Source organism: Nelumbo nucifera, chromosome 1, assembly GCF_055504915.1.
Source record: "Nelumbo nucifera cultivar China Antique chromosome 1, China Antique-T2T, whole genome shotgun sequence".
NCBI lineage: Eukaryota > Viridiplantae > Streptophyta > Magnoliopsida > Proteales > Nelumbonaceae > Nelumbo > Nelumbo nucifera.
In genome coordinates, this window is record NC_142649.1 from 113,846,455 (window position 1) to 113,859,065 (window position 12,611).

General features: G+C 42.4%; 1 protein-coding gene across 2 annotated transcripts in view; it reads right to left on the reverse strand.

The window, feature by feature from the left end:
- Positions 1-12,611, reverse strand: part of LOC104588174 (alpha-1,6-mannosyl-glycoprotein 2-beta-N-acetylglucosaminyltransferase) — a 66,980-nt gene that overhangs the window by 6,803 nt on the left and 47,566 nt on the right. The gene's annotated exons all lie outside the window — the stretch shown is intronic.

Here is a 12,611-nt window from a genome sequence, read left to right on the forward strand (position 1 = left end):
TTTAACCCCCCACTAAAGATCTCACTGATTGGTACATCAAAGACAGCCCAATCCGACACCTAGTGTAGTATCATAATCAAGTCTAGGGCAATGCTGGAAATCTGGTCCGGTTCAAAGATTCAATTAATCCTACACTGCATGTGCCTTGGGTCTCACCCTGGCGGCTGAGACAGGCCACCCCAACCGACTTGGTGGCACATCAGTGTCAACCTTATCAGGATAGGTCTCCTCAGACTGACCCACTAACTGTGAACATTCTAAACTAACACGAGTCTCATTAAGTGTCCAATTTAAGGGTATTACACAGAAACACACTATAGTAACATGAATCAAATATGTACTTTATTCATTTACAATAAACTCATAATGTACATCATTCTGAATGAAGCCAAGGGCATACAAAAACTGTCTAACAGCTCCCACTTGCACTTAGGTCCAATCTGGTACAAGCCAGAGTCTCATGCTTTCCACGTGTTTCTCAAACACTTTCTGTGATAGTGGCTTCGTCAATGGGTCTGCTACATTTTCCGCTAACGCTACCTTCTGAACCAGGACGTCCCCTCTACCAACAATCTCCCGCAGTACGTAGTACTTCCTCTCAATGTGCTTTGACTTCGAGTGGGCACGTGGCTCCTTAGCCTGAGCAATTGCTCCATTGTTTTCACACATCAACGGGATGGGTGATGTGCTGGATGGAACTACTCCCAACTCGTGAACGAACTTCTTCATCCACACGGCTTCTTTGGCAGCCTCGCTTGCGGCAATGTATTCGGCTTCGGTCGTGGAGTCTGCAGTGGACCCCTATTTGCTGCTTTTCCAGCAAACAGCACACGATCCTATCGTGAAAACATATCCAGATGTAGACTTTCTATCGTTTGGATCCGACTAGAAATCGGCATCAGTATACCCCTGGATCTGTAGTGAGCTACTATCGAATACCAGACAAAACTCTTTTGTCCTTCGAAGGTACTTAAGTATGTTTTTCACAGCAGTCCAGTGCTCCTGCCCTGGGTTGGCCTGAAATCTGCTCACTCACTGCCTGAGCAATGTCAGGACGAGTGCACAGCATGGCATACATGATGCTCCCTACGGTTGAGGCATAGGGAACGTCTTTCATGCCCTCAATCTCCTCAGAGGTCTTGGGAGACATCTTCTTGGAGAGAGTGACTCCGTGCCTGAAAGGAACATTTCCTTTCTTGGAGTTCTCCATGCTGTATCTTTTGACTATTTTGTCAATGTAAGCAGATTGGGATAATCCTATTATCCGCTTCGATCTATCTCTATAGAGTCGAAGACCCAGTATATAGGAGGCTTTTCCAAGATCTTTCATGGAAAATTGCTGTGAAAGCCATACTTTTACTGTAGTTAACATTCCTACATCATTCCCAATGAGTAGAATGTCATCTACATACAGAACCAAGAAAGTAACCTTATCTTCACTGGTCTTCCTGTAAACATAGGGCTCATCCGGGTTCTGCTTGAAGTCAAACGATTTGATAGCAAAGTCAAAACAGATGTTCCAACTCCTAGAATCTTGCTTGAGTCCATAAATGGATCTATTAAATTTACATACCATGTGTTTCTGACCTGCAGCAATGAAGCCTTGCGGTTGCTGCATATAGATATCTTCAGTAAGATCTCCATTCAGGAATGCAGTTTTGACATCCATTTGCCAAATCTCATAATCATGGTATGCTGCTACAGCTAACAGGATCCTAATGGATTTAAGCATGGCCACAGGCGAAAAAGTTTCCTCATAATCGATGCCCTCTTTCTGAGTGTACCATTTCGTCACCAGACGAGCTTTGAAGGTCTCAACCCTACCATCAGGGCCCTTCTTCCTCTTGTAAATCCACTTGCAACCAATTGCTTTTACCCCGGAGGGCGGATCTACTAGAGTCCAGACTCCATTGGTCTCCATTGAGTCCATCTCAGCTCCCATGGCCTTCACCCACTTCTGGGAATCTATGTCCAACATAGCTTCCGCATAAGTCACGGGATCCTCCTCACTAATCAAGGTTTCCACCAGGTAACTATCCTGGTCATAACCATAACGGACTGGTGGCCTAGATATCCGAGTGGATCTTCTAGGTTGGTCACTACCTGGAACTTGTGGGACATCTCCCATTGTTCCTGAGCTCTCTTCATCAAGAACTACTTCCTGACGATGGGTGTCCAGGATGTAATCGGTTTCCAAGAATTGTGCATTTCTGTTGTAGAACACCTTCTGCTCACTTGGGTCATAGAATAGGTAACCCACAGAGCCTTTTGGGTAGCCTATGTTAACGTGTGCTGAACAACCCCAAATCTTCAAGTGTCTGACACTTGGTTTCTTTCCGATCTAAAGTTCATATGGAGTGTTCGGAACCGATTTGGTTGGAACCCGATTCAGCACGTAAATCGCAGTCTCTAATGCGTAACCCCAAAAGGATGTGGGTAACTCTGAGTGTATGAGAAGTGACCGGACCATATCCAATAAGGTCCTATTCCTCCTCTCTGAAACACCGTTAAGTTGTGGTGTAGCAGGAGGAGCCAACTGCGATACTATCCCATTGTCCTTCAAGTAGTCCCTGAATTCGTCAGAGAGATACTCGCTACCTCGATCTGATTGAAGGGTTTCAATTTCTCTCCCTAACTGTTTCTCGACCACTTGTCTGTACTCTTTGAACTTTTCAAAAGATTCAGACTTATGTCTCATTAGGTACACGTAACCATATCGTGAGAAATCATCTGTAAAGGTGATGAAATACACGTGTTGATTGCGTGTCCTAACACTCAGGGGACCACATACATCAGTATGTATAAGATCAAGTGTACCTGTACATCTTTCAGGCTTACCGTTAAATGGCCGTTTCGTCATCTTGCCTTGTAGGCAAGGCTCACAAGTGGGAAGATCTTCTATAGTTAGAAAATCCAAAGGACCATCCTTTACCAACCTTGTGATTCGATCAACACCGATATGGCCAAGTCGGTAATGCCACAGACACGTGGGATTAACTGTATCACAGACTCTTTTCTTAGGGATTTCAGCCGACGTAATTTCGATTATGTTAGTTTCTAAAGAATGATGTAGAACATAGAGACCGTTCTCTAGTTCCCCGTATGCAATGAATCTGTTGTTTCTTTTAATAGTAATCGTATTACTAAAGAAGACAAAATAACCATCCACACAATTTTGAAATAGAAATCAAATTTCTTCTTAAATTTTGTACATAAAGGCAATCTTTCAGTACAATTATTCCTTCTCTAAAAAATAACTCCACGGTTCCTATGGCCGCGGCTGCAACACTTGCAGAAGTCCCCAAGTAGAGCGTAACTTCTCCTTCACTCAGCCTTCTACTTACCTTGAACCCCTGCAGTGAGTTACACGCATGAGTTGAAGCCCCGGAGTCAATACACCAGGACGCAGAAGCTACCAACAAATTGGTTTCTATAACACAAGTTTCGAAGTTACCTTTCTTGGATTCCAGGTAGGCAGGACAATTCCTTTTCCAGTGGCCGGTCTTCTTGCAGAAGTGACAGGCATCTGATGCTTTGTCTTTCTTCTGCTTCTTACCCTTATGGCTTTCTTCTGAGGCTTCTTTGCCTTCCTCTTTCTCTTGCCTGTCTTGCTAGCTTCAACAAGCATAGCTATAGGCTCATCCTTTTTAATCAGTTCTTCTGCTCTTTGCAACATATTCCTGAGCTCTTGTAAGCTAACATTCAGCTTGTTCATGTTATAATTCATGATGAACGGATTAAAGGAAGGAGGCAAAGAATTAAGGATGGCGACTATCTGGGTCGCAAGGTCCAGCCCGGATCCAAGAGCTTCAAGCTCATTGATGTAGCCCATCATCCGAAGACAATGGTCATGAACTTGTTGCCCTTTGGACATTTGAGCGGTCATGAACTGTTTCAAGACCTTTTGTCGAGTAGAACGATTATGCTCTTCATACATCGTCTTGAGACTGTCCAATATGTCATTGGCAAGTTCGATCTGATCGAACTGCCTCTGTATTGGATTGTCCAAGGAGGCAATGATGTAACACCGGGCAAGGGAGTTTTTCTCCTCCCAATCCTGATAGTCTCTCCTTCAGGCCTCAGAAGCCCTATCACCCGGACGCTCCGGGGCAGGAATTTTAGCCACTTTGTCTAACTTTTTAGAACTTAGGACCAGCATAAGGTTCATATACCAGTCGGCATAGTTCAGACCCTTCAGCTTGTTGTCATCAAGAAACTTTGCAAATTGTCTGTTTGCCATTTTCTGATAAAAGAGCAAACATCAGTCCACAACCTAATTTGATTCATGTTCATTACATAGATATGGCTTTTAATCTACGTTCCATTCCCATTTATTCATCTCTGAGATTTCCCTCCCATCTCAGTGACGGAGACTACGAGTTGTCTCTGGAAATGTGGGAAATCACATAGGGTGCATGGAGCCAACTGTTTCAGCTACATAACCCCACCACCTTTCTGTGAAGGATCATATCCACTCATTATATGAATTTTCCCTTTGGCCTCTGTCAGACAAGGTTCAGAGCCGTTTTTAGGTAAACATTTCTGTCCAGTGAGTGCTTACCCATCATATTCGTGAACGCCAAGGTACCGTGAGAGAGTTCCCATTTTCTAGTGAAGACCCTCCCACATCGGTCTATGACGCCCCTATCATCTCATGAAACACTCAGACAAGCCCAACAGCAAATGGATAGCCCATTTTCTGGTGCGTTTCCTCATTACTGAATGACCCATCCTGATGCTAATGATGGAAGGCCTTTAGAGAGTTCATCATATGAATCTCCCTATCACATGCACTCATATTAGTTGGAGGGAATAGTAATTACGCCCTAGTTTGATCTAGGTCAAACCAAAATGGCTCCCACTGACTTTCATAAAGCCAGATTTCGGTGGGCCCAAATCGGCTAGGGTTCCGCACGTATCCTCTCCGAGAGGTGTGGGACCCACCACTGAGGGAGGTCATCAAATGACCAAAAGGGACACCATGGTAATGATGTGCATTTAGCCATGGGTGCGCAAGAGCCACTGTCGAAATTGCATGGACCAAGTTCTTATGGTTCATGCTCGAAGCACATCACACATCCATATATCACATGCAAGGATAAATTGATCCAATCAATTAAATATCCGTAAAGCACGTTTGAAGCCCAATTTTAATCCATAATATTAACCATTAATATTATCTAGGTATATGGGCTGAATTAGGGTTGATCAGTTCGGCCCATATAGCTTAATCCGCAAAGTGGGCTTTAGTAGTTTTAACAACTTAAAACTGGGCCTTTACAGGTTGGGCCGAATTAAACATTTAATTAATTATCAATCCTCAGGCCCATTAGTGGGAAAATTAGGGCTGACATTCAACCTTGATTGAACCCTAGATTCAGTCCAACCAGTTTGGACCAATCTGGTTCGAATGGGTCTAGGGTTTGATCTTTAATTAAAGATTTAATTCAAGAATTAATCTGAAATTAATTACTGATAAAAGAACAGGCAAAAATCAGTCAAAAAGGGCTATTCGCACAATCCATCCTGCAAAACAGAGGTTAGATCACAGGTTGCAGTTTCATAAACTGCATAATGCAGATAGCGATTCTCCCATCTACGAAATCTCCTTCTCTGCGCCGCCATCTTCGGTCCACAATAAAATAAATAGAAAACCTAATTTCTATCAATAAATACATCAAATTGAATGCTTATACATTCAGTCTAAAAATAAAAATAAAAAATTATTTTACAGACCAAATGTAATAAAATAATCAAGAAACTACAAAATCGCAGGTTCCCTGCGCCAATCAAGATTTCGATCTCCATGTGTACGAACAGCCCATAAATCAAGAAAATTATAAAGAACAGTTCTAAATAATAATCAGATTAATAAAAAATTAATTTCAGATTAATCGTCCATTAACTGGAAACAAATTTTCTAGAAAAACATCATATCTGCGCAAATCGGGTAGAACGCCTTCCGCCCATTTTAGAATTTCAAAAAAAAATTCTCTCCCCTCAACTGGGAATCGCATTCCCTATTTTAGAAAAATCATATTTTTCAAGGATCAATCTTGAACCATGAATCGAACCAGATCTGAACAAAAACAATAGAAGAGGATTATACCTGATACGGAGAAATAATATCTCCCAACGAAGGTGTTCACGCCCAAGGAATGATCCAAAGACTGCTCCCACTGAAGATGGTGCAATGTAGGATGGAGCAGAATCAGCAGTGTTCTCTCCAATAACCTAATCCTTCGCAAGAAATAGCAGGAAGAAACTGATGTCAAGATCGAATCTTGATTTCTCCCACTGAACTAGAGGTCGATATGGAAGGTGAGGCGGCGGCAAGAAAGAATTTCGTAGGGTTGCTTAATTCTTCCTTCTGTGATTTCAACTCTGAAGAGGATGTGAATGTGTGTCTTCTAAAGGTTGCCGCCCCCTCCTCCTTTTGTAACCTTAAAGGGATCAGCTCCTAATCCCATTAGGAGTTGCTGATCCAAATCATATTTGGATCAGACATCCCTTTAAGTGATAAGGGTAAACCCTTATCTTATCTGCAGATTGGATCAGCCTTCTCCTAATCTCATTAGGAGGTTTCCAGATCTGAATCACATTCAGATCTGGACTCTCTGAGTGGATAGGGTTAAGAGCCTATCCTATCTGCCTATCCAATACCAGAATTCGCCCCTTATTTAACTGATCAAATCAGCCAGTTCGAAATGGGCTTTAGGCCCATTAAGGTTATGTGCTCACTTAGCCTTCCAAAATGCTGCCCAGTTGGGCTTCCTTGTATGGCGTGGGACCCAAACATTGATATACACATCAGCCACGTGGGTTCAGCCCAGCCTTTGTTACAAGGCCTGGCCGAATACACTTATGGACAGTGCACCCCCTGAAACCCATCACATGGGCTCTATAGGCCCAACACTTACCCTAAGTGGTCCCTGGGCCAAGCCACCTTGTAACACCCAGAGACTGTGGGCAGATGCAAGATTAGCCCATCAGGTATTACCCTCAATGGTCTTACACTTAACCTCTCAGCCCATAATGATCAAACACTGCCCGACAAGAGAGGACCTCTCCCTCGGCTGCAAGGAACAGTGTTGCACTCTCTTCTTATATGGATCCCAGGAATTAAAACATTGTGCAAACATTTTGGAAAGCATAATATATATACTTTTATATCTCATCTAAAATATATTTTGCAAAACAAATCTCAACGATTGAAATCGGCTGCCGACAGTCATGGTTTCCATCAGAGAGAGTGCATCCCCGATCATTACCTTTGTCTGACAAAGGGGTTGATCCTGTCACTATGATCACCCACTCAGATGAATTCTCAGATTGTCCCAACATACCCAAGTTTTGACCCCCACTAAGGATCTCACTGATTGGTACATCAAAGACAGCCCAATCCGACACCTAGTGTAATATCATAATCGAGTCTAGGGGTCGGGTGTAACTTTCCAGTTTTGCCCATTAATCTCCAAGGTTCAGGGCAATACTGAAAATTTGGTCTGGTCCAAAGATTCAATTAATCCTACACTACATGTGCCTTAGGTCTCACCCTAGCGGCTGAGACAGGCCACCCCAACCGACTTGGTGGCACATCAGTGTCAGCCTTATCATGATAGGTCTCCCCAGACCGACCCACTGGCTGTGAATATTCTAAACTAACACAAGTCTCATTAAGTGTCCAGTTTAAGGGTATTACACAGAAACACACCACAAGAACATGAATCAAATATATACTTTATTCATTTACAATAAACTCATAATGTACATCATTCTGATTGAAGCTAAGGGCATACAAAAATTGTCTAACACAGATATAAGGTGGGTATGGGTGATAGAATTAAGTTCTAGACTGATCTTTGGTGGGGTAATTCAACCTTGGCCAATTCCTTCCCTCACCTCTTCAGCCTTACCTTAAACCAAGAAGCTCTCATTTCCCAGGTTTTTCCCTCTTCCTCCCTCATTCAACTGGAACCTAAATCTTAGAAGACCACTAAAGGATTTGGAACTCAGTGAAATCACTATCTCCTTGCACACACTTAGAGAGGTATACCTCTCCCCAAATTCCCCTGACCTTCGCATCTGGACCCTTCACCCAGCAGGTAAGTTTTCAACCAAATCTTGCTTCAAGGCTTTAGTTAAGGAAGAACAGACCTCTTATCAGTTCCCACTCAAGAGAGTCTGGTGCTCCCATTATCCCTCCCAGGATCTGCTTTTTTCTGTGGGAGGCCATCTTGAAGAGAATCAACACTTATTTCTCCCCTCATGTCTGCTGCTTCTGCCTTAAAGTTGGGGAACCCGCCAACCACATCCTGCTTCACTGTGAGGAAACCAGAAAACTTTAGATTTTTTTCCTCACCCTAATTGAGCATAGTTGGGTCTTCCCAGAACATGTGGTTGATGTCTAGGACAATGGACAGGAAGAGGTTTAAGCAAAAGAGGGAAGACTGGCAATCTGCTGCACATGCTATATTTTGGCGTATTTGAGAAGAAAGAAATAACCGTGTGTTCAACTACAGAACTAGAAACTTTGAGGAGCTCATTTCTATAATCTGCTATAGATGCTTCCTGTTGACTTCCAGCATAGAGCATTTTAGATGTTTGGCATCTCACTTCTGATTTTATAAGACTTTTCAAGGGAACCTTGCATCTGGTTGCAAGATGCTTGTTAAAAATTCTCTTAGATTGCTGATTGATTGCGCAGGATGGACTACTTACCACTTTTTTAGAATAGTATTTGCTACTACTATCCTATATCTGTGTTGATTTATTTCCTGCCAGAGAGAGACAATTTGCTTCCTATTCAATGGGACAGATTATGCCTTGTGGAAGTTCCACTCCCAATTTTATGTTGAGGGTAGAGGGCTTTGGGGTGATGCTAAAGCCCTCCAACAGTGGAGATTTGACAATGCTAAGAATGTCTCTTAGATCCCAGGTTCAGTTGAAGTTGACATTGTCATTGTCATTCCCATGGGTATGAGACTGCATATAAGATGTATCAACATCTTGAGAAAGTTTATCAACAATCTAATATCTGAAGGCAATAGTAGATTGAAATTGGTATATTTTCATACCATCAAGGAGACTAGAAGATTCAACAGTATTATGCAGGGTTTGTTAACTTATAGATTGAATATTGTTGGAATGTTTTGTATTCTGCCGAGTTATGCAGGGTTAGCTTTATTTATTATGTTTTGTATTCTGCTGAGTTAGGGTCCGTTTGGACAAATTAAAGCAGTTTTTTCTTTTGTTTTTTATGCTGTAACTTAAGTAGTAGGGGCATAAGGGTCCTTTCCCTTCTAATTATGGTCGCCCTATATATATTAATATAAGCCGCGCCGCCAGCACTGTAGCTGCACGGTAGCAGACTCAAATCTCTCTCTTCTCTCCTCTCTTCCTCTTCTCTTCTCCTTCCTCTCTTCTCCTCTGTTCGGCTGTTAATATGGTATCAGAGCCAGGTTCGGCTAGGCCGATGAGCTGATCGAACAAGCTTCAACCTGCTGTCTTCTTCAACTGAGATAAAAAAAGCGCACAGCTACAACTGGTACAGATTTTTTTTAGTGTTTTTTTCCTTTTCCTTGGTCGTGTACCAAGAAGAAACTATATGACTCCAAACTGCTGAATGTTTTCTGAGAAGCTGTGAGGTTTGAACCACTTTTTTTATGGATCATGTGATCCCATGTCTGAGAATTCAGATCTGTAGGTCGTGGATGACCTGATCTTTTAACCCTTGCGGTGTAACCATACTGGTTTATGACCTGTGTCTAGAAGTTGGTGAAGTGTGACTGCTAGGTCAGGTCAGCTCTGAGACCACCCTAAAATCTTGCCTTTTTTGGACAATCTAGGCTGATTTGTGGTCAGATTGTGTCCAGATTGCAGTGTGCATGTGGGCTTCATCCTTGGTGTTTCTAGGACTGTTGGTTTGGTGATAGGAGGGATTATAAGGTGTGTGTAAGGTCTGAAAGGTGTTTGAATCATGTCCTCTGAGAATTCTGCAACTACAGGAATTTCAGGAGGTCAAAATGGAATGAGTGGGGGGATGGATATGAATTTCCCCATGGTTGTAATCCCCTTTGATGGACTGAACTATCTTGAATGGTCTAGGGGAATTAAACTTTATATTACTCCTAGAGGAAAATTTGGGTATATTAATGGTAAAATCAAGGAACCAAAGATTGGTAGTGCTGAACATGACAAATGGGACCAAGAAAATAGCATGGTGATGTCATGGCTCTTGGTTTCCATACTGCCACAAGTAAGGAAAACCTTTATGTGGGCTGAAACAGCTTGTGAAATATGGGAACAAGCAAAATCTACCTATTCAGAACAGAGGCACTATGCAAAGATGTATCAATTACAAGCAGAATCCTCCACTTGCAAGCAAGGGGAGAGGAGTCTCTCGGTGTACTATTCAGACTTGACATCAATTTGGAAGGAACTCGATTATTATCAAAATGTGAATTGGAAGTGCGATGAGGATGTAAAGGCCTACAAATCACTTGTTTTCCAGCAATGGGTATTTGCCTTTCTTTTGGGGCTGAATCCTACATATGAATCCATGAGGGTAAAAATCTTAGGAAGTAAGAACTTACCTTCAGTCCAAGAAGTTTATGCCCTAGTTCAGTTTGAAGAGAGCAGAAGAAGTGTGATGAATGTACAGACGGGGAACCGATTGCACTAACTATCCGAGGGGAGGGGGTACAAGTTCAAATGTTGGAGGTTCTTTTAAAAAGGAAGATTCACAGAAGAGAGTGGATGACAAAAACAAACTTTGGTGCATTCACTGTCAAAAGTCCAAGCACACTAGAGACACATGTTGGGATCTTCATGGCAAGCCGAAATGGGCTCAGGAATTGAGTAAGAAGTCTGATCCGAGTAAGAAGCCAACCCAGTAGAGTCTGAAGAAATATAACTTAGCAAATGTGGCATCTCAAGAGACTAGTCCCATGGTACCCCAAGAACGACACTCTGGTTCTGAACCCAAGGAAGAGATCATCAACTCCTTTCGTGACCACTTGGAATTATATGGTAGGACACTTCGCCAGATAGATTCTGGCCCTACTCCTTCTACCTCCTTTGCATCTACATCAGGTAACACTGCCACTGCCTTTCATGTGACATCTCATGCATCTGATTCCCCTAGGATAATTGACTCTGGAGCCTCAAACCACATGACTGGTAAGTGAAACTTATTTCAGGCATATAACCTCCTCTCTGGGAGAGATAAGGTGAGACTGGCTGATGGGTCTTATTCCACCATAGCCGGTCAAGGAACCATCTCCCTTCCTCTTGGTCTTTACCCTCTCTAATGTGTTGCATGTTCCTAAATTACCTATCAATTTACTTTCCATTAGTAGTATTACTTATTCCTTGAATTGTTCAGTGACCTTCTTTCCTTCTTCATGTTTGTTTCAGGATTTGACCTCAGGGGAGACGATTGGTAGAGGAAGCATGGTGGATGGCCTCTACGTGTTGGAGAATAAAGCTAGTCTTGTGGCTACAGAATCTTTAAGTTCTTCTAGTGAAAGTCATGCCTACTTGTGGCATAATCGTTTTGGTCACCTTTCGTTTGAGTCTTTAAAACTTATGTTTTCTAAGTTGTTTAAGTCTTTGTTAGTTAGTAAATTGCAGTGTCATACGTGCCTATTGAGCAAACATTGTAGAAATTCCTTTCCTTTAAGAAATAAAAAATCTGAATTTCCTTTTCATATTGTCTATTCTGATGTTTGGGGCCCTATTTCTCTACCTACTGAGACTGGATATAAATATTCCATTACTTTGATCAATGACTACTCTAGATATATTTGGGTGTATCCTATGCGATCTAGAGATGAAGTGCCAAAGATTGTGAAAAACTTTTAACGAATGGTTTTCACTCAATTTCAAACTGAAATTCACATTTTCCAGTCGGACAATGCAAAAGAGTACTTCTATAGTGATCTCACGGAGTTCTTTGTTTCGTGTGGATCTCTTCATCAAAGCTCTTGTGCCAGGACACCTCAACAAAACGGTGTTGTTGAATGGAAAAATCGGCATCTACTTGAGGTACCTCGTGGTTTATTACTTCATATGAATGTTCCAAAACGTTTCTGGATGGATGCTATTATGTGTGTTGCATATATCATCAACCGTATGCCATCTCGGTTACTAGAGTATAAGGCCCCACATCAACTCTTGTTTCCTACAGCTCCGTTGTCCCCCATTCCAATGTGTGTCTTTGGGTGTCGTTGCTTCGTTCATAACTTGTCTCCTATTCACGGTAAACTCGATCCCCGTGCCACTCCTTGTGTTTTTCTTGGTTATCCGTTATTTCAAAAGGGTTACCGCTGCTATGATCTTGCTTCACGCAAGTACTATGTCTCCATGGATGTATCATTCTTTGAGAGTCAACCTTTCTTCTCGGTTTCTCCTCAGGGGGAGAGTAGGGTTGAGGAGAAACACACTCAGGTTCCCGACCCTTCTCCATTTCGGGTCTTTCTTCGCCGCCATAAGAGCCAGTAGAGTTCAAGAGTCGTGGAACCTGAAACTATGCAACCAATATCATCTGACTCTCCAGAGGTAAATCCTCTTCATCAGCCAGGTACACTTGTTCCCATTGATCTCTTAAC